Consider the following 25,248-nt stretch of genomic DNA (forward strand, 5'->3'; position numbering starts at 1 on the left):
TTTTTTCCTCTCCTGCACTGTTCTGTACGATTCCTCAGTGTTGTGTATGAGGTTACCCAATACCTGTGCGGACGCTGACATGTAAGGGCACCTGATCGGCTCTGCGAAGTATGACCGATGAACAGTTATTGCTTGTTAGTGAATATATTTCTGTCTTCTGGATTAACCTTGTGTAAACCCTGCGCTACCTAGGAAGGAGCCATCGCCAGGACCCGGGCGAGGATGAGCCAGAGCTTTGCCTACTGTTGACGATCTGCCTTTCAGTGGAAACCACTGCTTGCTTCGCAGGCCGCCGGTAGCTGCTTGAAAAGAATTCCTCCCTCCTGATTAATTTCAGGCATGCAGTGTGGAGTAGCTCTTGCGTCAATGGATCGTCATCAACCGCTGGCTGTCTGGATGAAACATAAACACAGAGCCAGACTTCAGCCCAGCTGAATGTAGGCCAGAGGTTGTTAAAGAGTTTTAAAGCTGCAGGATCAGGAGATAATTATGGTTATTTTCCCCCCTCTCCCCCCCAGATATATTCAGCATTTCCACTGCTGTCTCTCATTTTAGTCCAATGTCCGCTCTATGCACTTAAATTCTTACAAATACACATGTATGGGGGATCGCCGACATAGCGGGTCACTAATAAGTTGTCAGAAATGCACCCTTTACCAGCAAACACATGTGGAAGGAAGTAACAACATTTGCTCGCCACTTAAATCATTGGCAGGAGATCCATAAATTGTGACAAGATGCATTTATGAGGAGCACACCTCTGCATGTAGGTTTTGTTTTCATTTGCTTCCTACATGCAAAGTTTAAAGGGAATCTGTCAGTAAGATCAACCCTTTTAAGCCAACTATAAGGGCATGTGGGTCATAGGAAGCTGAATAAAATGATACCTTAATATCTACGATTCGATGTTTTATTCCAGAGAAAGTCATGTTTTTCTTATGTAAATGAGCTCTTAAGATCTATGGGCCAGACATAGATCTCCCTGAAAATCTGCCTCCAGAGATTACAATGTGAGACATGTAATGACTGACAGTCTGCTCTCCTGATCTCACAAAGACAATTTCCTCTTTAATTTAAGTTAATATCTGGAGGCAGATTCTCAGGGAGATCTGTGTCTGGCCCATAGATCTTAACAGCTCATTTAAGAAAAACGTGGATTTCTCTGGAATCGCAGATATCAAGGTATCATTTTATTCACTTTATTATTTATACTCTAAAGACATACTGATAGGGAATTTAGATTGTGAGCCCCATCGGGGACAGTGATGATGTGTGCAATACTGTAAAGCGCTTCGGAATATGTTAGTGCTATATAAAAATAAATATTATTATTATTCAACTTTTTATGATCTACATGTCTTTATAAGGCTACTTTCACACTAGCGTTTTCTGGAACTGGGGAGGGATGCGCACGGCCTACGTCAAGCTCTGCCCACGGCCGCACCTCCTCCGGTCAGCCCCGCCTATGGGCGCATGATGCTGCATGCGACCTGCGTACCCTATCTTTAGCATTGGGTACGCAGGCTGTGCACAGGTATACGTTTACTGGCGCATGCGTCCTTTTGACGGTGCGCCGTCCTGCGCCAAACGCACCATGCTGCAGTTAGCAGCTCCAGGAAATGCTAGTGTGAAAGTAGCCTTAGACAGCTTAAGAGTGTTGATGCTACTGAATGATTCCCTTTTAAAGGGGTTGTCCAGTCTTAAGCTACAAGTCTACAGTCACTTTAATTGATTTCTCACATTGTGCACACTGCAAGGACTCTTGGTGCCAGCTCTGGAAGCGGGCGCTCATGTGTCCGCAAGTAAACAATTTGCATACTCCCAGCCATATTCCCGACTAGATGAGTGCGGCTTTGCTCAATGCAAGTGTATTGAGCAAGGCCAGAAATAGTCTAGTTGGAATGTGACTGGGAGTACGCAAATTGTTTACTTGCGGACACATGAACCGCCCCTGATGCTGGCACTGGAGGTCCCTCACAGCATGCAGTGCGCATGTGAGGATTCACAATTCTGCAGTTAGATAGAATGACTGCAGACTTGTAGCTTGCGATCAGACCAACCCCTTTAAGCAGTGTTTGAGGTGATCTTCATTAAAGGTTTCCTACCATTCTGCTGCTGCAGACTGATGGCTGTGTAACATTTCTGCAAAGAACTTAGAAATATAGGACTTACGGAGTTGTTCCTGATGGGTCTCTGTTCTCTCCCTATCATGTCTCAGTATTAAGCCTCGGTCACACGTTCAGTATTTGGTCAGTATTTTACCTCAGTATCTGTAAGCCAAAACCAGGAGTGGGTGATAAATACAGAAGTGGGGACGGGTTTCTATTATACTTTTCCTCTGATTGTTCCACTCCTGGTTTTGGCTTACAAATACTGAGGTAAAATACTGACCAAATGCTGAACATGTGAACGTGGCTTTAGAAATAGCAACAGAGAGAGGCAGGGGTTTGTGCATAGATTTTTAGTGGAGAAGGGAGGAGTATCATGGGGCACAAAAGATTAGGCAATGAAGAAAGCACGTGGAGAAGCGGGTACAGTATTTGAGCTGAAAAGTGAAGTATACACAGACACCTCACATCCAGCCTTTATTACTGGGAGAGACACTCCCACAAGAGAAAAATATGAAACCTGGATGAGGCTTCAATCTTCTATCAGGGGGTCTGAAAATGAGTGAAGATTGCAGACTGAAACTTTTACCGCATTCACACATCCATGTGTCACTTACCCTTTACGGACAGTGATGCACGTACTGTCCTAGGGTCTCCTGACCCAAACTTGACAGCCTCATAGGCACTATTGAAAATACAAAGTTTGGATCAGGAGTCCCGCGGACAGTCCGTGCATCACTGTCCGTACTCTTAGGGTATGCGCCCACGATCAGAAACTGCTGCGGGTTTGATGCTGCATATTTATGCGTCGTAAAACCCGCAGCGTCCAGATGTTACAGCATAGTGGACGGGATTTCAAGAAATCCCATGTCCACTATGTGTGCAGAGACACCCACGGATCACCTGCGGAGACGGACATGCGGCACGTCTCCAGACCGCAGCATGTCCATTTCTCTTGCGGAAATGATAGAGAAATTACATGAAGAGAATGTATCGGACGCGGTGGATCCGCTCAGTTCAGTGAACACATGCAGATTTACCTGCGTTCATTAGAAGGCAGCGCTTTGGACACAGCGAACATACACTGCATCCAAAGCGCAGCTAGTTACGGATTGTGGGCACCTGGGGTTACTGTGACACTGATGTGTGAATGCGACATTAATGCAATTTTATCATCTATAGGTAACCACCAACATGAAAAAAAATATATCTTTTTTTCATTTCCAAATTGTTCGCAGCCCTTAAAGACATGGGGATTTTTGTAGTTTGTTAGATTTTGGTTTTCAGGCACATTTCCCTTTTTAGAGGACTTTTCAGGATATTATGTACGATAAGCCGACTATTCTGACTTGCCAGAAGATGGTTCATCGGGATCCATTAAGCCATTTTAATTTTTTTTCTTCTTAGGCCTCTTTCACACTTCCGTTTTTGACAATCAGTCAAGATCCGCCAATTTTGAAAAAAAACGGATCCGCCATTTTTCTTTGCGTATCCGTTTTTTTCCCCATTGAATTTCATTATTGGCAGATCCTGACTGATTGCCGTCCGTTGCATCCGTTTTTTTGAGGATCCGCCACAATGTTAGTGTCCGTCAACATCCTCAAAGATTTCCAAACGGAGCTTGCAACGTTTTTTTGGCCGGCGGATCCTCCAGACACTGAATTAACCCCAAATTCTGTCTGGGTGCCGGACAAAAAAAAAAAATTCTCTCCCTCTCCCTCTCCCCCTTTCCTTCCCGGCCAGCGGTTCCTTTAAATTTCCTCATTTTCAGGATCCGTCTAAAAACGGATCCTGTGCCATCCGTTCACATCAGTTGAGAACGGATCCGCTTGTCTGCCTTTTTGGCGGATTTTAACTGATGCAAATAACTGAAGTGTGAAAGAGGCCTTAGAGAGTTGTAAGTTTCCAGAGGGAAATCCGCTCTTCTCACTCCTGTCTATGAACCAGAATGGAGAGTGGCTACAAGAGCATCCCTCGCTCCAGAAGCTCAGTCCTGCCCTCCATCGCACAGATGCAACAGATTTTGCTACGCATTCCTAGAAATATCTGCAGAATGTGGACCTCCTCTTATGGGAAGGAATTTTCACTAAACGGATATCCCATTTACTGATGAGCAGAGCGTTTGCGCAGCGTATGCGTCCATTAAGATATGCCCCACGCAGAAACGCCATTATCACCAATGTGGTCTATTAGACCTCAGCGCGTTTACCCGTGACTCTGAAGCTCATCGAGACGATCGTTTTGTACTCCAATCTTGATAAAGCTTTAACAATTCCTCTTAAAGGGAACCTGTCGCCAGTTTACTACCATGTAAACAAAATCCACCACCTTAAACTACCCCCTTTAGCCTCTGTCCATCAACCTGTATATAAGTCTCCAACTTCCTCTGCATATCCCAAAAAATAACTTTTTAGATGTCTCCTGTGTCGTATGCTCATCAACGCGGTCTGGAATGATGGGCATCACTGGTGTGTGGGATTTGCCATCCTTTTACCTTCATTAATATGGCTGATGCCATCCACGGATCGGTGCGAAGACCTGCACAGAGGGAGTTGCTTCTGCCGCACTAAGGGCACAGCGAAGTCCTGCAATGCTCCAGCTGCACTTCCAGCTAATTGTCGCTGGCACGTTACAGTACTTTGCTCTGCCCTTAGTAGACCTTATAAAGTTACTTTTTGGGATATGCAAGAGGGAGTTAGTGATTTATAATGAACTGTGGTATTAGAGCAGTTAAAGGTGACGGCTTTAGTTTATATTGAGAGAGCCTTGAAATTGATTTTGTTCAGCTTTCAGTTGCCATGCACCACTTCCAATCTCTGATTGGTGTACTTTTTTTTTTTCTTTTTTTCGATTTTGTGGTTTTAGCTCAACCAGTAGAGTGCATTGCCTTGCACCCCTGACAAACTCACTATAATTAAACGGGTTGTCTATTCTTAAGCTACAAGTCTGCAGTAGCTCTGTGATTGCGGAATGCATGCTGTGAGGATTCCAGAGTACCAGGGGCAGTGGTCATGTGACCACAAGTACGGTATGTGTTGTGCATACTCCCGACCACATTCCGACTAGACTTTTCCTGGCCTCAATACACTTGCAGTGAGCAAGGCTGCACCCATCTAGACTGAATGTGACTGGGAGTATGCTTTCGGGAACATGACCACTGCCCAAGGCGCTGGCGTTGGAGAATCCTGAGTGTGCGATGTGACAATTCACAAGTCTACAATCACCTGATGTAACTGCAGACTTGTGAATCCTCACATCGCGCACTGTGTGGATTCTCCTGTGCCAGCGCCGGGGCCAGTGGTCATGTTACCGCACCTATAACCCCAGCCATATTCAGTCTAGCTGGCTATAGCTTCTCTCAATTCAAGTGTATTGAGCGAAGCCAGAAACAGTCTAGTCTGAATATGGCCGGGAGTTTGCATATCGCACACTCGCGGTCACATGACCACTGGGCAACTCCTTTAATTATAGTGAGTGTGACAGAGGTGCTTGGCCTTATCCCCTCTCATTTGAGTTGTGCCTCATTTTCAAAAAGTTGAAGAAGTTGGCTGGTTTTGGCGTAAAAATGCCAAAAAGTTGCAACAGTTTTGCGTAGCTGCTAGTTGTATAACCATTTTGAGCAGTTTTATGCCAGGAAAGTGGTGTAAACTGTTTGATAAGTCAAGCCCTCGGTGTCTGCCCATTCTTCGCACATTTCTGTGCCGACGTGAGACTTGCCAAGGTTTTTATGTAGTGTTGGAGTTGCATTCTTACCATTGTGCCTGGGTCCGTCACTCCGGGCGTCTCCAGTGTCCTGGGTTGACGGGGTGCTGTATGGATTGAGTGGCCTTTTGGCGGCTGTCTTCGTTGGCTTTCCTTCTGGAGGATATTCCACCACTGTAATATTCCTGTGAATGTGCCAATGGCTCTTATTTCATATATTACACTGAGACCTTTAGAAATAACACACTTGGCATCGGACGCCGCGTGTAATGTCACCTGGATTGTTGTCCTTGCCAGTTTAGCTCTCTTCATCACTTCTTGGGGCCGGCAACAGAGTCCACGCTTGTGTTTGATTCTGTCCTATGGCAACCGCTCACACTGGAAATTGCTGCTCGCAGGAAATGAGCAGAGGAAATCTGCTAGATAACTTGAGTCCGTAACCAGTTTACAGTAGGAGGTAATTGTGTATTTAACTCCATTTGGAATTTGTTATCGTTGGGGTTTTTGTTTTGCCCGATCACCAGATGTGTCCCTGGATCTTTTCTGGATGGGGCCCAGTGAGTTCTTGGAGTGTGGCGGTGTTTATTAGAGTTCGGAGGCCGCTCGGCGGGTGTGCACACACGGCGCTGCGGACAGATTCCTCTTGTATTGCTTGTTTAGTTTGTTCTTATGCAAGCTTTAGATTTTTCTATCTGCAGGATTCTTGCTCTTTAACACTGCCCAGGTTTTTCTTCCGTGGATAAATTGAAGGGAGCGTGTTTGTGATCATCCAGACCTCTGAGGCAGGTTTTCCAGGAAAGCAACCATAATGAATAATCTGCTGCTCTTGGAGGTGGTTAATTCCTGCATCTAGTAAAATCTGTGGACATGATGATTGAGGTCCGTGCAGAACACATGAAGCCGAGCAGTCCGACCTTCTGTTATCTTTGTGGACCATTGTTCACCGAAGGAAGTCCAAAATAAGAGGTGAAAGAAAGATCAGGGAATTTTTAGGCGTCACTTTAAACATTTTTTTTTTTACTATCAATAGGACGTTCATTTTATCTGTGGTCTGGAAAGTGCCTCTAAACGGTGACTTTTTCGATAGATAGTATTCGCTCGTTGAAATTCCTTTAAAAGTTTATGCAGGCATTATCATTCGCTGCAGGATCGTGGCCAGGTAAAAGGAAAAGCACGAGACATTGAAAATCATAATGGACCATAACTTCTCTGATAGTTTCATAGTTTTTTTTAAGGTTTAAGGTAGACTTAAAGGGGTACTCCCATCTTCAAAAACCTTTCCCAATATGAGGTAGGTGTAATAATAATCGCACATGCCTCGAATTACAAATTTAGTAGAGTTCTTCTGATGAGCTATGTCGCTTACTCAAAAAAAAGTCCACAGGACCAGGGAAGAAATATCAAAAGTGCAATCCTATAATCCCTTTAAAAATATGAAACTTTAATAAATTGAGGTAAAAAAAACCCCCTAGTGCAATAACACAATTAACAAACTCTATACAATAATAACCTACGATAGCCCTACACTAGCCTGCTATCCCTTACTGACCGTGGAGGTTGGCACCCTAAAAGATACGATTTGGCGCCCCCACTCCGCGGCGGCTGTCCCAGACTCACCCTAAATGACCCTTATAAACTACAGGTGGGAAAACAATAAGCAAATAAGAGATGAAAGATAGTGCTTAATATACTACACAGGCTATTAATGTACAATATATAAAAGTCAGACTATTACATGTAAACATGGAGAAACCTCTTGTATAACCAATAGCAGCAAATCTTGTCTTTTTGGGTATTAATAGACTACAGAAAGCATAGATTCCATATGCATTATCAAATAAAGCCAAAAAAACCCAAAACCTCTCTGCAGTAAAATCAGACAAGCAACAGACAAGAGGTAAAAAATAGCGTGGTTCAATAAAGGAACATCAGAATTATATCCATATTGGTTTCTATAATTTTTTTTTTTTTTGGCAATAGGTATCATCCATTGCCTTCTATGGGAACCAATATGGATATAATTCTGATGTTCCTTTATTGAACCACGCTATTTTTTACCTCTTGTCTGTGCTTGTCTGATTTTACTGCAGAGAGGTTTTGTTTTTTTTTGGCTTTATTTGATAATGCATATGGAATCTATGCTTTCTGTAGTCTATTAATACCCAAAAAGACAAGATTTGCTGCTATTGGTTATACAAGAGGTTTCTCTATGTTTACATGTAATAGTCTGACTTTTATATATTGTACATTAATAGCCTGTGTAGATATTAAGCACCATCTTTCATCTCTTTTATTTGCTTATTGTTTTCCCACCTGTAGTTTATAAGGGTCATTTAGGGCGAGTCTGGGACAGCCGCCGCGGAGTGGGGGCGCCAAATCGTATCTTTTAGGGTGCCAACCTCCACTGTCAGGAATGGATAGCAGGCTATCGTAGGTTATTATTGTATAGTGTTTGTTAATTGTGTTATTGCACTAGGGGGGTGTTTTTTACCTCAATTTATTAAAGTTTCATATTTTTAAAGGGATTATATGCTTGCCGCTATGTCGCTTACCCCTTGTCCAGTGTATTGCAGTAGGTTAGGTATCCATGGTTATGACCTCTAACACGTAATTGTCACTGAGTCAGCGTAACCCTGGAAACCTAAGCTACTACAATGCCCTGCACATGGGGTAAGCGACATAGCTAATCAGAAGAACTATACTACATTTCTAATAGGAGGTATTTGCTAATATTATTATTATTACACCTACTACATATTGGGATAGGAACTTGGAGATGGGAGTTCCCCTTTAAGTCCCTCAAGCTCGATCTGTACCCTAACATGCTGATGGGAAAGAAGGCAAAAAACCCATGGGGCAGACAATATTAGTGCCGTTTTAGGGGGAAAAATCCAACCCAACTCCACATACGGCAATCAGACTTGTTTCCTAGATCAACGCCCCATGACACAATATAGTACCCATAATCTGTAATTTTATATTTTTCAAGAAAGACATCTAGGCCCTCCCTGAAATTTAGTAGTGGATCAAACATTACAGCATCACGTGGCAGAGCGCTCTATGTATTCACTACTCTAACAGTAAAGAATCTGCACCTTCTTTCCTCTAGACAGAGGATGTCCCTTGTCCCCAGTGCAGGCCTAGGTATTAAAAAGATCATTAGAAAGATGTCTGTACTATCCCCTCATATATTTGTACATTGTAAAAAGAGCTTGATGGATTGTAACAGATCTAACATGTGTCATGGATTTGGGTAAAACTTTAAACTGTGGCTCAGGTAGAAAAAAACCCATTTTATTTAAAGGGAACCTGTCATGCTCCCAATCACTATTAACCTGCAGATACAGGATGTATCTGCATGATAGTAGCATTTAAATGCTGTCAAGCTGCCTTACTCAAACCTCGGCTGCAGGGAGAAAATGACCTTTATTCCTCCAGGAAGCCGCCACCTTTTTAGTCATAAAGGCATGGATGGAGCGGCTACAGTCGCTGCTCTACACACAGAGAACTTTAAGGCTATGTGCACACATTGCGAATTCACCTTTGGGTTTTTCTGTGCGGAACCGCAGGTAAAACCGCAGGTAAAGTGACCTGCGGTTTGGCCTGCGGTTTCATACCTCTACTATGTTAAAGGTGTGAAACCGCAGCGGAATCCGCAGAAACAATTGACATGCTGCGGTTTATAAACCGCAGCAAAACCGCGCGGAAAAAACCGCAGCGTGAGCACAGCGGTTTTTAAAACCCATAGGGTTACATAGTACTGTACCATGTCTGCGGAACTGCTGCAATTCCGCAGGGCCAAAAACGCTGCGGAACCGCAGCAGAATCCGCAGCGTGTGCACATAGCCTTAGCGCATCCCAGCATATTAACAGGTCGCTCTGCGCAGATGCGCTACAGAGCAAGCTGTCAATCGATGTGCTTAGGCTAGTTTCCCACTAGCTTTCTCGGGTGCAGGGCCGCCGCTTAGCTCTGCCCCCGGCCGCGCCCCCTCCGGTCAGCTCCTCCTAGGATCGCATGACGCTGCATGCGATCAGCGTACCGTATATTTAGCGTTGGGTACGCTGACCGTGTGCTGGTACGATTTTGTTGGCGCTGCGCCCAGCGCACAAAAACGCGCTGTGTTGCATTTTTGGGCGCAGCGCCAGCAAAATCATACCAGCGCACGGTCAGCGTACCAAACGCTAACTATACGGTACGCTGATCGCATGCAGCGTCATGCGATCCTAGGAGGAGCTGACCGGAGTGGGGCATGGCAGAGGCGGAGCTAAGTGGTGGCCCTGCGCTGCACCCGAGAACGCTAGTGTGAAACTAGCCTTAAGGCCCTTTTACATTTAGCGATGCACCAGCCATCCCGACCACGATACGACCCGGTCAGGATCGCTGGTGCATCACTAAATGATCGCTAGTGAGCTGCCACACAGGCAGATCTCACAGCGATGCAGCGCACGATACTTACCTTTCAGACGTGGCGATCCTGCCATCCTCCCACCCGCCTCCACGCGTCGCTCGTCGGTGCCACAGGAAGCCCAGCAGGAATCGCCCGACGAGAAATGGAGCCGGCCGATCTTGCGCGATCAGCGACAGACAGCGGGGGAGCCGGTCGGAGGTAAGTATCACACATAGCGATATCGCTAGCAATATTGCTATAACGTCACAAAATCGGTGACGTTATAGTGATATCGCTATGTGTAAAACCCCCTTTACAGACGCGGCTCACTGCAGAGGTGACTGTAGCTGCTCTTTCCATGTCTCTGTCTCTGAAAGCCAGTGGCTCCAGAGAAGAATAAAGTTGATTTTCTCACGGTAGCTACGCTTTCAGTGAGACGGCAGGAGAGCAATGAAACGTTATTGACCTGCAGACTAACCCAAGCAAGTGAACAAGTACTTAGATGAGATACATAGAATATAATCATAGGAAACATATTTTTCTATTTTTTTTTTTCCTTAAAGAGGTTGTCCACTACTTTTACATTGATAGCCTATCCTATCGGCGGCCACAAGAAGTATTCACTTGCTGAGCTGCTCCGTCTACTTGTAGTGACTGCAGCAGGCGACTACACATCCGCCTCTTATTGATTTGAATAGGAGGCGGATGTGCAGTACCCCCAGCCCCCGGACACTACAAGTAGATGGAGCAGCTTGGCAAGCAGGGGAAGGAGTCTGACCCCGATAATGGCTGATCGGCGGGGGTGCCTGGTGTCGGACCCTGGCTGATGAGACATTGATGACCTATCCTAAGGATAGGCCATCAATGTAAAAGTAGTGGACAACCTATTTAATCTATTTCTTCCTCTCTCAAATTTTTTCTTCTCCTGCCACCCATAAAAACTGTAATGGGGGTAGGGAGGGGAAAAATGGGAAAAAAAAGTGTAGCTTAAACATGAACCCCTCTGCTCTAGGACTGACTGAGATTGCCGAGTATAGAGCTTAGCTATATAGAATGAATAGCGCAGAGGTGCACATGCTCGACACCTACTCCTTGTAACGCTGGGGGGGGTCCGAGCGGTCAGACCACCAGCCATCGAGAAGTTATCCCCCTATTTTGTCATTATAAAGGTTCTATAGGATAATTGTTTCCTGCTATGCAGTTCTCTAGGCCTTGCCAAGCTGCATAGTCTTCGTTTCTGAATCTACGTGGGCATCAGTGAGCCGGAAGTATGAAGATTACCACTACACAAGCTGTGAAAACGAGCAGCGTCTAATTAGCCGGCATTTCTTCTACCAATTCCTCTGAATCTCTGGAAAACAAACCGATTTACTGTAATTTTGTCTACTTGTTTTGTTGGTGTTTTGAGATGTTTTCTTAGAATTGTATCTTTTCTCCAGCACTTGGCTTATCTAGAACTGTTCAAGCCTTGGGGAATCGGCAGAAAATTGGGATGACTTGTGTTCTAACTGGAAACTATTGCGCTACCTGTTGGGATCTACCAATGCCCGGTGAGTCGCGGTGCAGCTTTGAAGTCCGAACTATGCCAACTATACAATTGTGTTGTGTTTCCCCAGAAGAAGCGCATGTAATCGGCAATTGACATTATCAGTAAAGTTTTATCAGAGTTAAACAGGAAGATTCTAACTCAAAGTAGTTTTAGTTATAAATATTTACATACAAAAAAGACAAAAAAGTGAACAAAGAAAAATGCATTAAATTGTAAAGAAAAAAACATGCATTAATAAAATGCAAGTGGCTAAAATTAGCAGTTTGATGCAATAATGCTGCTAAAAATCCGCAGCAACAAAATTCCACCGAATACACAACACACACCGTGGGAACTAATCTGACTTTACTGAGCTCCTCTCGGCTGATTTATGGCCATAAAACGCATTGAATGAACATTCATATAAACATAAAACAGATGAAAGAAGCTAGTTAGGCTGTGCGCCCTTGATGAGTTTTTGACAGTTTTTTTTTTTGCTCCGTCAATAACACAGTTCCAGCAACGTGGATGGGTTTCTAGAAATCTCACGCCCACTGTGCTTTTTATGCAGTGTAAAACTGCGTGTTTCATATTCACGACATGTCTTTCAGCCCGAAAATATGGGCTGAGAATCTCGGCTTATACATGAGTATATACGGTAACCCAATTTACTTTTAACAAGTGCAGAAATGGTGCAAAGAAATCTGCAACATCAAAAAACTCAAAGCTCTTTGTTGTGATCGAAGCCTAAAAGCGCAATAAGAGCACAAGCTCACTGAAAGACCCTTAGTTGGCTCATTCTGCCACAAGTGCAGGTGCTATAGAAGGCATATGGTGCAAAATTTTTGTAAATCTCAATAGCCAAATATAGATGCCATTGCGGGAAAAAAATGACAATTTCAGCCATAGATTTAAAGTGCATTAGTAGAAAACTTAATTTGATCTGTGTAATATAACAATTAAGGTATTGATTTATATACTGGGCTAATTTACTGCTCCATTTTCAAACTGAATACCCTGCTGCTTTTTGGTAACATTAGATGAATGGCACATTAGTTGCCAAAGTTTTTGCATCCGTTCCGTTTTTCTGTATTCGACCAGCTGCAGTCCAAGCACTTTCAGTTGAAATATTTCTGCTGTGCGAAGATTCGGGAGTGTGGGATTCGGGAGTGTGGGATTCGGGAGTGTGGGATTCGGGAGTGTGGGATTCGGGAGTGTGGGATTCGGGAGTGTGGGATTCGGGAGTGTGGGATTCGGGAGGCTGATGCCAAGTGAAAAAAGGTTAGCTTCTCCTCCGCCGTATACACCCTCGCCCCTATTGTGGGCAGAAATCAGTTTTTTGCTTAGGGTCCATGGAGGCACATGTCTGGATTTTTTGCTCCAGACTTTTTTCTTTTTTTCCATGAAGATCAGGCAGGGGCAACGGATCCTATTGAAAGGGTCCGATTTCCCCAAACTAACAACGGGTGAGCACATGCGAGTGTCCCTTCACGTATCCTCTCCTGCAACGTGGGACACAATGCCGGACTTAGCCCTGACCACCCCTAGGTATTGAAACCATGGGCTGTACAGAGGCACAAGACTAGTCCGTGTGGCCCCCACTGCTCCACCAATGCTTAGACTGCGGTGCTGCAAGGCGGCGGACGGTCCCTCTCCTCACCCCCTGAAGGGGTTAGATGGAGCTAGGGTGCCTGCACCGTCCTATTTTATCAAGGCCCCCTCACATACCTGAGCTGGGAAGCTGAAGAGGATCGCCAGTGAGGAGAGGGCCTGGGAGGGCTCCTGCGACGAAGATCCAGGGCTGGAGCCCGTAGCTATCAGATGCCACTGGCCATTCCTGGCTGAGCGTGGCTGCAGAAGCGCGGTGTGATAAAGCCCGCGCCAGTAAGTAGTGCCATTTTTTTGCGGCGCCATGAAGTTGCGCCCCCCCCGTCGCGGGCAGGGGAGAAAATCGAGGCCGCGGCTTTAGCCAGAGCTAGGCCGCAACCGGAAGTTCCGCCTCTGGGCCGCGCGTCACTTGCGGCGGTGAATAAATTTAGCCCCCGGCTTCGGAGCGCGGCTAGGCTGCAGACCCGGAAGTACCACCCCTGAGCGATTTATATCCCGGCGGTCCACCTCGCAGCTGGTGGCGCGCAATTTCGGTGGTGGAGGCGTCCAGGAACGGGGGGGGTCACAGGACAGGGGTAAATGCTGCCCGAGAGGCCACGCTACAGGGAAACAAGGTGCTAGCTCCTCCCACCCATCCCCAGCAGCGGACAGATACAGCATGTCCTAAAAGGCAAAGACGCACACTTTTTTTTACTCTGCATGCATCTTCTGTCGGGCTGCGTTTCCACGGGCGCAGAGCAAGCGGTTATGCGAAGCCTGCGAGTCCGAACGCGCCCACGAGCTCTCCCCTGCGACCAATGTGCGAAGCCCCCCGGAGTGGGCCCTATCACTGTCACAGTCCATGGCGTCGCTTACGAGGGCAGTCGAGTCCCTTCAGGCCCCAGATAGGGGCAGGGACAGAGGCTCGCCGGCCTTAGAGGGTACCTCCACCTCACTAGAGCCTTCGGCCTGCAGGGGCCGCTCTCACTCCAGGCAGACCTGGGGGAAGAGAATCCACGCGTTGTCGCCCAGTCCATCCGGTGCTTTGGCATCCGTAAGTTCTGCTTCTCGCTCCCCGTCACCAGTGGTTGATAGCGAGCAGACCTTAGATTTCGACTAAGGCGAGCCCCTTGACCTGGATGCTCCAGGGTCACGTGATACAGTGGACAGTCTCATAGAAGCCCGTCAATCAGACCTTGGGGATTGAGGATGATTCCACCGCGGCTTCAGGTCATAAGATGGCGTTTAAGTGAATGAAGCGGCCGCACAGAATTTTTTCCTCTCACCCTGAGTTTGAGGACATAGTGCAGCCACACAGGTACGACCAGACAGGCATTTCTCGGGTCAAAAGGCACTCGAAGTAAGGTATCCATTTGCCCCGGACATCCGTAAGAAATGGACGGAATCTCCGACGGTGGATGTCGCATCTAGCCACTAAAACCCTGTTATCCGTTCCTAGTGTTTCATCTATTAATGATCCCACGGATCGCCTCATAGAGAGCTTAGCTTGCTCAGTATATGAGGCGTCAGGATCAGCGCTCTCTCCCTCGTTCGCAGCAACTTGGGTAGCCAAGGCCATGATCTCATGGTCAGAATCATTAAACAAGGTCGCGCAGGAGCGAGAGCTACCTGCCGAGATATCGGAGATCGCGAGTCACATGGCGATGGCCGGAGACTATGTAATCGATGCGTCTTTGGATGCGGCCAATTGCTCGGCACTTGCTGCCGCTAACGCAATTTCTATCACAAGAGCTCTATGGTTTAAGACATGGCGGGCTGATTCTCCTTACAAGAAGTCCTTGAATTCCCTTCCTTATCAGTGCGGCCGTCTATTTGGGGAGAAGTTGGATAAACTCATCTCTGACTCCACAGGAGGAAAGAGTGGTTTTCTCCCTCAACAAAAGGTCAAACCGCCTTTTCGCCACCCTTTTCAGGCACATTTTCGGACCTTTCGCAAACCCCGGGTGGACCATAGCGGTCAATTCCGCCGCTTCAGGCCGCCCTAACCAGGATAGGGAGCGGCAGGTCTCATATAGAACCAAACCTACTGGGGAGAATGCGAACTCAGCAGCCCAGATCCCAAAGATCGCCAGCTAAATGACTCGAGGCGTTTGCCAGACGACACCAGTAAGGTGGACGGCAGTCTACTCTGGTTTCGCCACGTCTGGTTCACTGTCGCACGCGACGCGTGGGTAAAGGAGTTTGTGGCCTCAGGTTGCAAAATAGAATTTGTCAGATGCCCTCCAAAATGTTTTTTTTTTTTTTTCTCGTCTTCCCAGGGTGGATACCCAGGCAAGGGCTCTATTAGGGGCCATCGAATCGCTCCAGCACAATGGAGTCATTGTTTCCGTGCCAGAACACGAAAGAGCTCAGGGCTTCTATTCCAATCTGTTTGCGGTTCACAAATAGGACGGGTCTGTCAGACCTGTTTTGGACCTGAAGCTTCTGAACAAATTCATCAGGATCAGACATTTCCGGATGGAGTCTCTCCGTTCAGTCTTATCGGCCATGGAGCAGGGAGAATACTTGGCCTCGATCGACATCCAGGACGCATATCTGCATATTCCCATTTTTCCTCCTCATCAGAGGTTTCTACGCTTCGCCATCATTGGTCGACATTTTCAGTTCGTAGCGCTACCCTTCGGGCTAGCCACGGCTCCCAGAGTGTTCACAAAGGTTATGGCAGTTGTCATGGCCATACTGCATTCTCGAGGCATAGTCATCTTGCCTTACTTGGACGACCTCTTGGTCAAGGGCCCTTCAATACGGGTATGCGAGAAAAATGTCAACATCACACTGGATACTCTTGCCCCCTTAGGGTGGTTGGTCAGCGCGAATAAGTCATCTCTTGTGCCAGCTCAGAGGATTTCATTCTTAGGAATGATCTTCGACACTTGCCGTGGGTTGGTAATTCTCCCTCAGTAAAAGGCGCTAGCTTTTCGGCAGGGAGTCCGGACACTTCGCCAACCAGTCCCTCATTCCATCCGGTTCGGCATGAGGATTCTAGGAAAAATGGTGGCGGCAATGGAAGCGATACTGTTCACCCAGTTCTATCTTCGCCCCCTGCAGCACGCCCTCTTGTCAACCTGGGACAAGAATCATTTCACGCTCGATCGGCAGTGCCAGCTGTCCTCTCAAGTCAGGCAGTCGCTCGAATGGTGGATACCCAGTTCCTCTCTGACCCAGGGGAAACCCTTTCCCCCAGACCATTGGTTGGTGATGACAACCGACGCCAGTCTCTTCGGCTGGGGAGCAGTGTTTCACCACCACACGACCCAGGGGCGGTGGTCCCCGCAGGAGGCCCACCTCCTGATCAACTTATTGGAGATACGGGCAATTTGGCTGGCTCTGCAACAGTTTCATCACTTTCTAGCAGGCCGCCCTGTCCGAATTCAATCGGACAACGCCACAGCGGTGGCTTACATAAATCATCAAGGGGACACCCGCAGCAAAGCAACCATGCGCGAGGTGGGGCACGTTCTTCAGTGGGCCGAAGCAAACCACTCGGTGATCTCGGCAGTCCACATCCCGGGCGTGGCAAATTGGGCGGCAGACTTTCTCAGCCGGCAGGGTCTTGCGTCCGGAGAGTGATCTCTACATCCCGAAGTCTTCCAGTAGATTTGTCAACTGTGGGGAACTCCGGATGTGGACCTGATGGCTTCCAGAGTGAATGCCAAGGTGCACACATATGTCGCTCGGGCCAGGGACCCGCAGGCAATCGCTGTGGATGCGTTGGTTCTGCCATGGAACCAGTTTCGCCTTCCATATCTATTTCCCCCGCTTCCACTACTTCCGAGAGTCATCAAAAAGATCAAGATAGAAGGGGTTCTGCTGGCCCTAGACTGGCCCCGTCGAGCGTGGTACGCAGATCTAATGCAGCTGCTCGCCGACGTTCCTTGGCGACTGCCAGAGCGCCCAGATCTACTCAAGGGCCGATTTGCCACCCCAACTCAGCGGCCCTGTGTTTGACGGCATGGCCATTGAATCTTGGATTCTAACCCAGGCAGGGTTTGGGAGCAAGGTGGTCGCTACAATGGTTAGCGCCTGGAAGCCGGCCTCAGCACGAATTTACCACCACACCTGGAAGGTGTTCTTCGCTTGGTGTCGAGGCCGCGGTGTTTCACCGCTGAGATTCTCGATCCCCAACATCTTGGCCTTTCTCCAGTCGGGCCTAGACTCGGGCCTGGCCCCAAGTTCCCTCAGGAGACAAATATCGGCTTTATCCGTCCTGTTCCAGTGCAGAATTCCTACCAGTTTGCAGGTAAAGACTTCATTCAGGGAGTCTCCCACTTGGTACCTCCCTAGAAGGCGCCTATGGATGCCTGGGACCTTAACCTGGTCCTAAGTGTTCTGCAGGAAGCTCCATTTGAACCGCTTCAGGATATTTCTTTGAGGTACCTTTCCTGTAAAGTGGCGTTCCTAGTGGCCATCACTTCTATCAAGCGGGTTTCAGAGCTGGCGGCACTATCCTGCCGAGCTCCGTTCCTTACTTTCCATAAGGATAAGGTGGTGCTCAGACCAGCCCCTCCTTTTCTACCGAAAGTCGTGTCCTCATTTCATATTAATGAGGACGTTGTCTTGCCTTCATTTTGTCCAGCATCGGTGCACCGTGTGGAAAAGGCTCTTCACACGTTAGACCTGGTAAGAGCCCTTCGGAGGTACGTGTTGCGGATGGCTCCCTTTCGTCAGACGGACACGCTGTTCGTGCTCCCCGAAGGGCGCAGGAAGGGACTCGCTGCCTCAAAATCGACCATAGCCAGATGGATTTGTTTGACTATTCAGGAGTTCTACCGCATTAGAGGCACGCCGATTCCAGCAGGGATCAGAGCGCACTTTAGTCGGGCAGTGGGCGCCTCTTGGGCGCTTTGGCATCAGGCTTTGGCGGAACTGGTTTGCAAGGCAGCAACCTGGTCCAGCCTGCACACATTTGCCAAACATTATAATATTCATACTCAAGCCTCGGCGGATGCGAGCCTGGGTAGAAGGATTCTCCAAGAAGCGGAGGCGCAACATTAAACAAGAGTTGCATGGAGTTTGGATCTCTGAGTCAATCTCTCACCCAGGGACTGCTTTTGGACGTCCCACAGTATCTGTGTCCCCCAATGAGGCGAAGGAGAAACTTGGATTTTTGCGATAAACTCACCGTAAAATCCTTTTCTCCGAGACGCTCATTGGGGGACACAGCACCCACACTATTAGCCAAGTTGGCTCTTGTTTTGTTAAATACGCATTTATTTATGTAAGTGTGGTCCTTTTCTGGACATGTTGTACTTGTATTAAGGCTGATTTTGTTGTTCTCCTACTGCTTTGGCACCAAACTGATTTCCGCCCGCAATATGGGTGAGGGTGTATACGGCGGAGGAGGAGCTAAGCTTTTTTTTTTCACTTAGTGTCAGCCTCCTAGCGGCAGAAGCATACACCCACAGTATCTGTGTCCCCCAATGAGCGTCTCGGAGAAAAGGATTTTACGGTGAGTTTATCACAAAAATCCATGTTTCTCTGATAAATAATGCCATTTTTACCCTACCAGCAAAATAATTGAGATTTCTGAAATCTGTAAATGCTGCTTATTTTTTCGCTGCTTATTTTTTCCTTGCAGATTTTAATAATTTTTCTTTTTCATATCTGCAACATATCAATTCTTTGTGTTTGTCACCCATTTGAACTAATGGAGGGAAAAAAATCATAAAAACCTATGCATTTTACGCAACGTTTTTCCTGCCAACACTCTTTTTTTGGTGCAGAAAGTTCCTTTGTCAATACTCAACATGTGCACGTACCTTTAATGTAGCAAATTCCACATGTGCAGGGCAAAAGATTGCTTTATTCCTGTGCAGAAAGTCTCTGCACAGTGTAGATGAGTTGTTGAAGTCTCATCTCCCTAGCTGGTACTGTTTTTACGGGGCGGATTTTTCGTACGCTGTGTTCTCTGGAATTCTGGAAGCCCCAGTCACGTGTTTCGAACAGGCGCAAAAATGTCTTTAATAAAGCAGCCGTGTATGAATACGGTATATCGATATGTCTCCAAATAATAGGAGCCACTGGACAAGTCCCCTTTACCTCCAGTGGTATTGATGCAATTCTCCCCTGTTCCTTTAAAAGCTTGCGCTTGCCTGTAGTTTTCCCCTACATGTTCCTGGATTTGAGATTATTTTGTCAACCCCTGAATAAGCTTCGCTCCCCCACTGGGTATTGTTAATTACTTTGTCAATCCTTGCCACCGTGCAGCAAATATAATACACTGCCAAAATGTCTAGGTCATGAGTTTTCAGATATGCTTGTGCTACTGAGCTAAACACATGGGAACTAGCGATAAGCGAATGTGCTGGGATAAGGTGTTATCTGAGCATGCTCCGGTGCGGGTTCTCGAACGTATATTTCGAGTATGCTGAAGACACTCGGTTAGCACACGAGCATGCTCGGATTACGCTTTATTCGAGCATGTTTGCTCATTACTAATTAGAATAGGTAGATCAATGTCAGGTAGCGTTAGGATTTCATCACTTCTGATTCTTGTTCTTGGGTGATTCATCACTGTCTGCAGCATCTGGCAGTGGCTTAAATAGGACCTGTCAAAATATGGAGTTAAACAGCTTGTAAGCATCCCTGAGCTCACCAGAATCTGCCTTGTTTTCCATTTTGTGCTGTCGTTCCAGATATAGTCACACATGTTTCTTCTAGAGTGCAGTATGTGAAATCTCTGCTTTGCAGTTCAACAGAGCATTTTTTCAGTCTTTTCTGAGGGCATGCTCTTTCTCCCCTCCCTCCCAGGTGCTGTCAAAACTTATTTTGGCAGGTGTTCTAGCAGTCGATCAGTCTCAGATGCTGCTGAGCTGTGATTGTCAGAATTTGGAAGGGTGGGGTGTAAGCGCACACCCCAGAGCCGTTCTTGCTTAATATGTAATTGAGCCGTTAAGATCTATGGGCCGGACATAGAATCTGCCCCCCAGAGATTATCATAAATTAAAGGGGACACTTGTGTGAGACATGTAATGACTGACAGTCTGCTCTCCTGATCTACATGTCTCACACTGGTAATGCCACTTTCATTTACAATAATTTCTGGAGGGATATTCTCAGGGAGATCTATATGCGGCCTATAGATCTTAGCAGCTCATTTACATATTGAAAAAAAAAATTGTGTATTTCTCTGAAATAAAAACATCAGATCGCAGAAATCAAGGTATCATTTTAGTCAACTTACGTTCTATGACCTGCGGGTCTATATAAACTGCTTAGAAGGACTGATCGCACTGAGAGGTTCTCTTTAAAGGGAATCTGTCACGGGGTAAGAATTGACTATTTTATTCCTGACTACTACGTTTGTTTTTTTTTTTTGTTTTTTAATAAATCCACCATATGGTTATAGAGATGGACACTTTTATTTAATGCTGATTTTATGCTCTTAATAAAAAAACAAAATGGTTCCAATTTCCCTGAAGCGGCTCACTTCCAGCCATTGGATCAGTGACTGGGGCTGCGACAATCGGTCTGTCTCCATTCAGTGAGTATCCGCGCTCTCCCCGGACTGACCTGCTGCCGATCAGAATGGCGCACAGGGATCAGTGGGCGTGATTACAGTGCGCTCACAGAATAGAGCGCTGACTGCTCACAGCCGCCAACACCACCCCGATGGCTGGAATAGTATAATGTCATTGCTTCCCTGCAGCCAAATTTCCAATTGTTCACTCACATGTGTTTACCTGCAGATTATCACTGTTTGGCCGTAAATATGGTGGGTTTTTTTTTAACTCTTAGTGACGGAGCCAAATTTTTTAAATCTGGCCAGTGTCACACTATGGGGTAATAACTCTGGAACGCTTCAACAAATCCCAGTGATTTTGAGACTCTTTTTTCGTGGCACATTATAATTTATGATAATGGTAAATTTAGGTCGATAGTGTTTCTGTTTATTTATAAAAAATTTCAGAAATTTGAGAAAAAAGTTAAAAAAAAAAAAAATTATCAATTTTCAAACTTTGAATGATTGTCCCTTTAATCCAGATTGTCATACCACACAGAAACATTAATAAATAACATTTCCCACATGTCTGCCTTACATCAGCACCATTTGTAATATGTTCTTTTATTTTGTTAGCATTTTAGGAGGTTTAAAAATGTAGCAGTAATTTTTTATTTTCTCAAGGAAATTTACAAAATTTATTTTTTTAGGGACCTATCCATGTTTGAAGTGCCTTTGAGGGGTTCCATATGTTGGGAAACCCCCAAAAGTGATACCATTTTAAAAACTGCACCCCCTGACACATTGAAAACTGCAATCAGGTAGTTTATTAACCCTTCAGGTGATTTTCAGGAATTAATGCAAAGTGACATGACACAAATGAAAATGTGTATTTTTACCACCTAAATGCCGTTAACTTCTGAACAGGTTACAACAGCCGTCAGGCTCTAAGGCCAGTATTGGCTCGTGAATTGCCATGGCAAACATCAGGACCACACAACCATGATCTCAGGGTGCCGATGGGGATAAAGAGGGAGAAACCACACTCTGTTAACCATTTATATGATGTAGTCACTATTGACAGCAGCACCTAAGGGGTTAATCAGATTTGGACGGCGCAAACATTGATCGTGGCTAATGCAGCAAGTTGTCAGCTATAGTGGACAGCCGACAGCTGCTGGATTGTCACCTGTATGGGGATGCTATACTCATGTCTGAGGTCAGTTAAGATGTATTGGCTGTGTTAATATGATCCCAACCCAGGATTACATGGAAAAGCTTTTTTTTGGGCCGGTCTTCTCACTGATTATGGTCCTTTGGGTGAGGTTTAGTGGAGCTGAAAGCCTGTCCTGGGAAATTTGGGTGGGATAAGGGGACGGTCTTTAAAAAAAAGTTGGATATTTGGAGTTTTCACACTATTGCCCTCTGTGACCTGGGTATGGGAGTTGTGAACTCCTGGCCGCTATTACAGGGAAGATGTCACACATTATATTTAGTAGGGTGAGATGTGGATTTACGGTCTGGAAAGCTCCGATCAGCGAGGACTGAGACATCTGGAATGGTGTCATGACTTTGGGGTTTAGATGGTAGCAGGAGATACAGTTGATGCTTTTGTGAAGGGCTTTAGATAACTGAATGCTGTGGTTATTTTAAAACAAGGGCTCGGCGATAAAGCGATTTCCCCTAGTCAACACAAAAAGATGTTTACATCAGTGTTCTCTCCGATAGAAACCTGCTAGAGCGTGGTAATAATGCAGTCTTGTTCATGTCTGGAAGGAACAGCGGAGGGGTTTGCAGCTCTCTCCCTTCTGTGTCTTTTCATCAGACCTTCAGGAATGCCAGGCTCCAGTACAGACCCGTGCTAAAAAAAAAAAGAAAAATCTCTTAAATTTGCTCTTGTTTAAAAATAAGCCAGGAAACGCCGGCTTGTGTGTGTGTAGCTGTGTGATTGACGTCAGAGTGTGGTAGAGGCCGTGTAAATGTTGACAGACCCCTGTTTACACAACAGTGTAAGATGTAGGTCCACAAAGATGTATTCTCTGACCCTCACCGGAGCTCCCAACTTCTAGGCTTTGGGGTATGTTGCCCGGTATTACCTTTGCTTTCCTCCTAGACTTTTACTGACTAACAGGTTTGAAAAAAAAAAAAAAAGAGTGGAATATTTAGATACTCTTAAAATCCTAGAATTGCGTGTATCTGTTTACACCTCTATCATGTCTGTTTTACAAAGTAATTGCATTTCCTGGTCAATAAAAGATTCCTCTGTTAGGCTATGTTCACACGTTCTGTTTTTGATGCGTTTTTTTTCTCGCAGGCAAAACCTGCTTTCTTGGGAGTAAAAAAAACTTCAAAAAAGTAGGTTTTGCTTAGGTTTTGTTAATTTTTTTTCTGCATTTTTGCTGCGTTTACGTCATCAGGTTTAGCCGCAAAAACTGATACCTTAGTTTTTGTAGTGGTTTTTGTACTAGCCATTTAAGGGGGGAAATACTCTGAAAGAAGTGATGACATGCATTTGGCAAAAGCCAAGGTATTGCATAAAATACTGAAGGCAATGAAACCATGCTGTGTGCATGAGATTTCTGAAATCTCATACACTTTGCTGGTACTGTAAAACGCAACAGAAAATGTGCCCAAAAAAACCCTGTAAAAATTGCGATGTGTGAACATAGCCTTATTCCTCCTTGTGATTTGTAAATAACTGACAGCTGGGTGTTACCAGTTGGGGGCGTGTGCCTGCACAGTCTGAAAGTGGCTGCTCTGATTGGCTGTGTCAGAGTGCTCAGGGACACACCCCCAGCTCGTAACAGCTAGATTTCAGCTGATTCATACATTTCTTGGAGGAATATCAGAGGAACTGCACAACACAAGCACTTGCTAAAGCACACGTTATGAGAGCCAACAGATTGTCTTTCATGTATTCCCTGATTGTTTGAAGATGTTAGTATCTCCATTTAAAGGGAATCTGTTAGCAGGTTTTTGTATCAGAGCTGAGAAAGCTTCTCCTGCCTGTACCAGGCTCTCCATGTACTTTAAAGTATACAATAAAAGTCTCCCCATAAAGATCACTAAGTAATCACAAGAGTAATAAAACTCAAACTAGCATATGAAACATCAAAAAGAAAAGGCCATAAAATTAAGCCCAAAAGAAGGAGTATATTATGCTCAAAAATACTTTATTAATAAAATAAACTATTACATCATGGAATATAAAGCAATAATAAGATGGCGTACACTAACAGAGGGAACACCATATAGGATAAAATAAACAAGAAAGCTAAATCTGAATTCTGACCATTTTCAGTAGTCTTAATATCACAGGCAGGATAGCAATAAACACAAGCTCCTATTGTTCCCAATAGGTGATGGCTAGAGGTCATCTTCTCACACTATACCCGCCCTGCGACCCCTGCAGATTTCAGAGAATGCCTAGAAATCTCTCCAAAGTTAAAGGGAAGATGCTGCAATTTTTAATTTTGTATTATAATTTATTATATAATTATTTTTAATGCAAAATTAAGTGTACGACTTTAATAGGTTAGTTTTTATTCGTTTTTAGTTCAGCCACTGTGGGCTGTCATTTTAACTTGGGAGCGCTTAAAGGGAAGCCTGTCAGCAGGATTGTGCTCAGTAACCTACAGACAGTGTCAGGTCGGCGCCGTTATACTGATTACAATGATACCTTGGTTGATGAAATCCTTCTTGTGGTTGTTTGTGTGTGTATATATTTGTTTTATATGTAAAAATAAAAGACCATGATGACACTGTACAGATATAATTAGTGACCATTGTTACTGATACGACTGCTGATAATAAATTCGCTGAAAGATCAGGCTGTTGGAAAAGTATACAGGAACTAAGTGCACTCGCCTACGTCAACTCCGGGACACTTAGGTATATTTAGAAGAGAAAATATAAAAAAAACAAACCCATAATTTACAGTTGTGATAAGTGATTATTCTTTTGTGAATTAGTCATGTACTTTTCCTTAGAGTTATCACCTGATAACATTTGTAAAAGAGGAACTTATACACTCTAAGCACAAGTTCACATGGATTGAATTTGCTGCAGAAATTTTCCACCGTCTAAACCCTCATTCAGACGTCTGTTTTTGAGGTGCGTGTTCTGTGTTTTTGTTTTACGCACGCATTGAACATGCATCCATTAAAGTTTATGGTGATATTCATATGGCCGTGTTTGTGTACCAGGTGTCCACAGACCATTCTGGTGGACGTGTACTTTTTTTTTGATCATCGTTTTGGATGAAAATTACCCATATAAGTCCGTAAAAGGCACAGATAGCCCACGGTTGGCGTCAATGTACAGTCCATGTGCTGTCCATGATTAACCCTGGATCGGAGAAGCTTTGTGATCGATTTATTTTTTTTCATACATGAAAATCACTGATGAAACGCTGATATTAAAAACTGACCAAACACTGATTAGACAACAGTGGGTTGTCATCTCCCAGGATTG

At 45.4% G+C, this 25,248-nt stretch overlaps 1 protein-coding gene and 1 long non-coding RNA gene across 2 annotated transcripts in view; one reads left to right on the plus strand and one right to left on the minus strand.

Moving 5' to 3' along the window:
* HDAC4 (histone deacetylase 4) overlaps positions 1-25,248 on the plus strand; it is a 199,829-nt gene that overhangs the window by 64,544 nt on the left and 110,037 nt on the right. The window lies entirely within an intron of this gene.
* LOC141091816 (uncharacterized) overlaps positions 21,476-25,248 on the minus strand; it is a 35,689-nt gene continuing 31,916 nt past the window's right edge. The window contains exon 3 of the long non-coding RNA XR_012232584.1: positions 21,476-22,636. This is a non-coding gene — a long non-coding RNA (uncharacterized lncRNA). The remainder of the gene's footprint in view (positions 22,637-25,248) is intronic.

This window comes from Dendrobates tinctorius, unplaced genomic scaffold (genome assembly GCF_039654945.1).
Source record: "Dendrobates tinctorius isolate UK_male_01 unplaced genomic scaffold, ASM3965494v1 ptg000056l, whole genome shotgun sequence".
Lineage (NCBI taxonomy): Eukaryota > Metazoa > Chordata > Amphibia > Anura > Dendrobatidae > Dendrobates > Dendrobates tinctorius.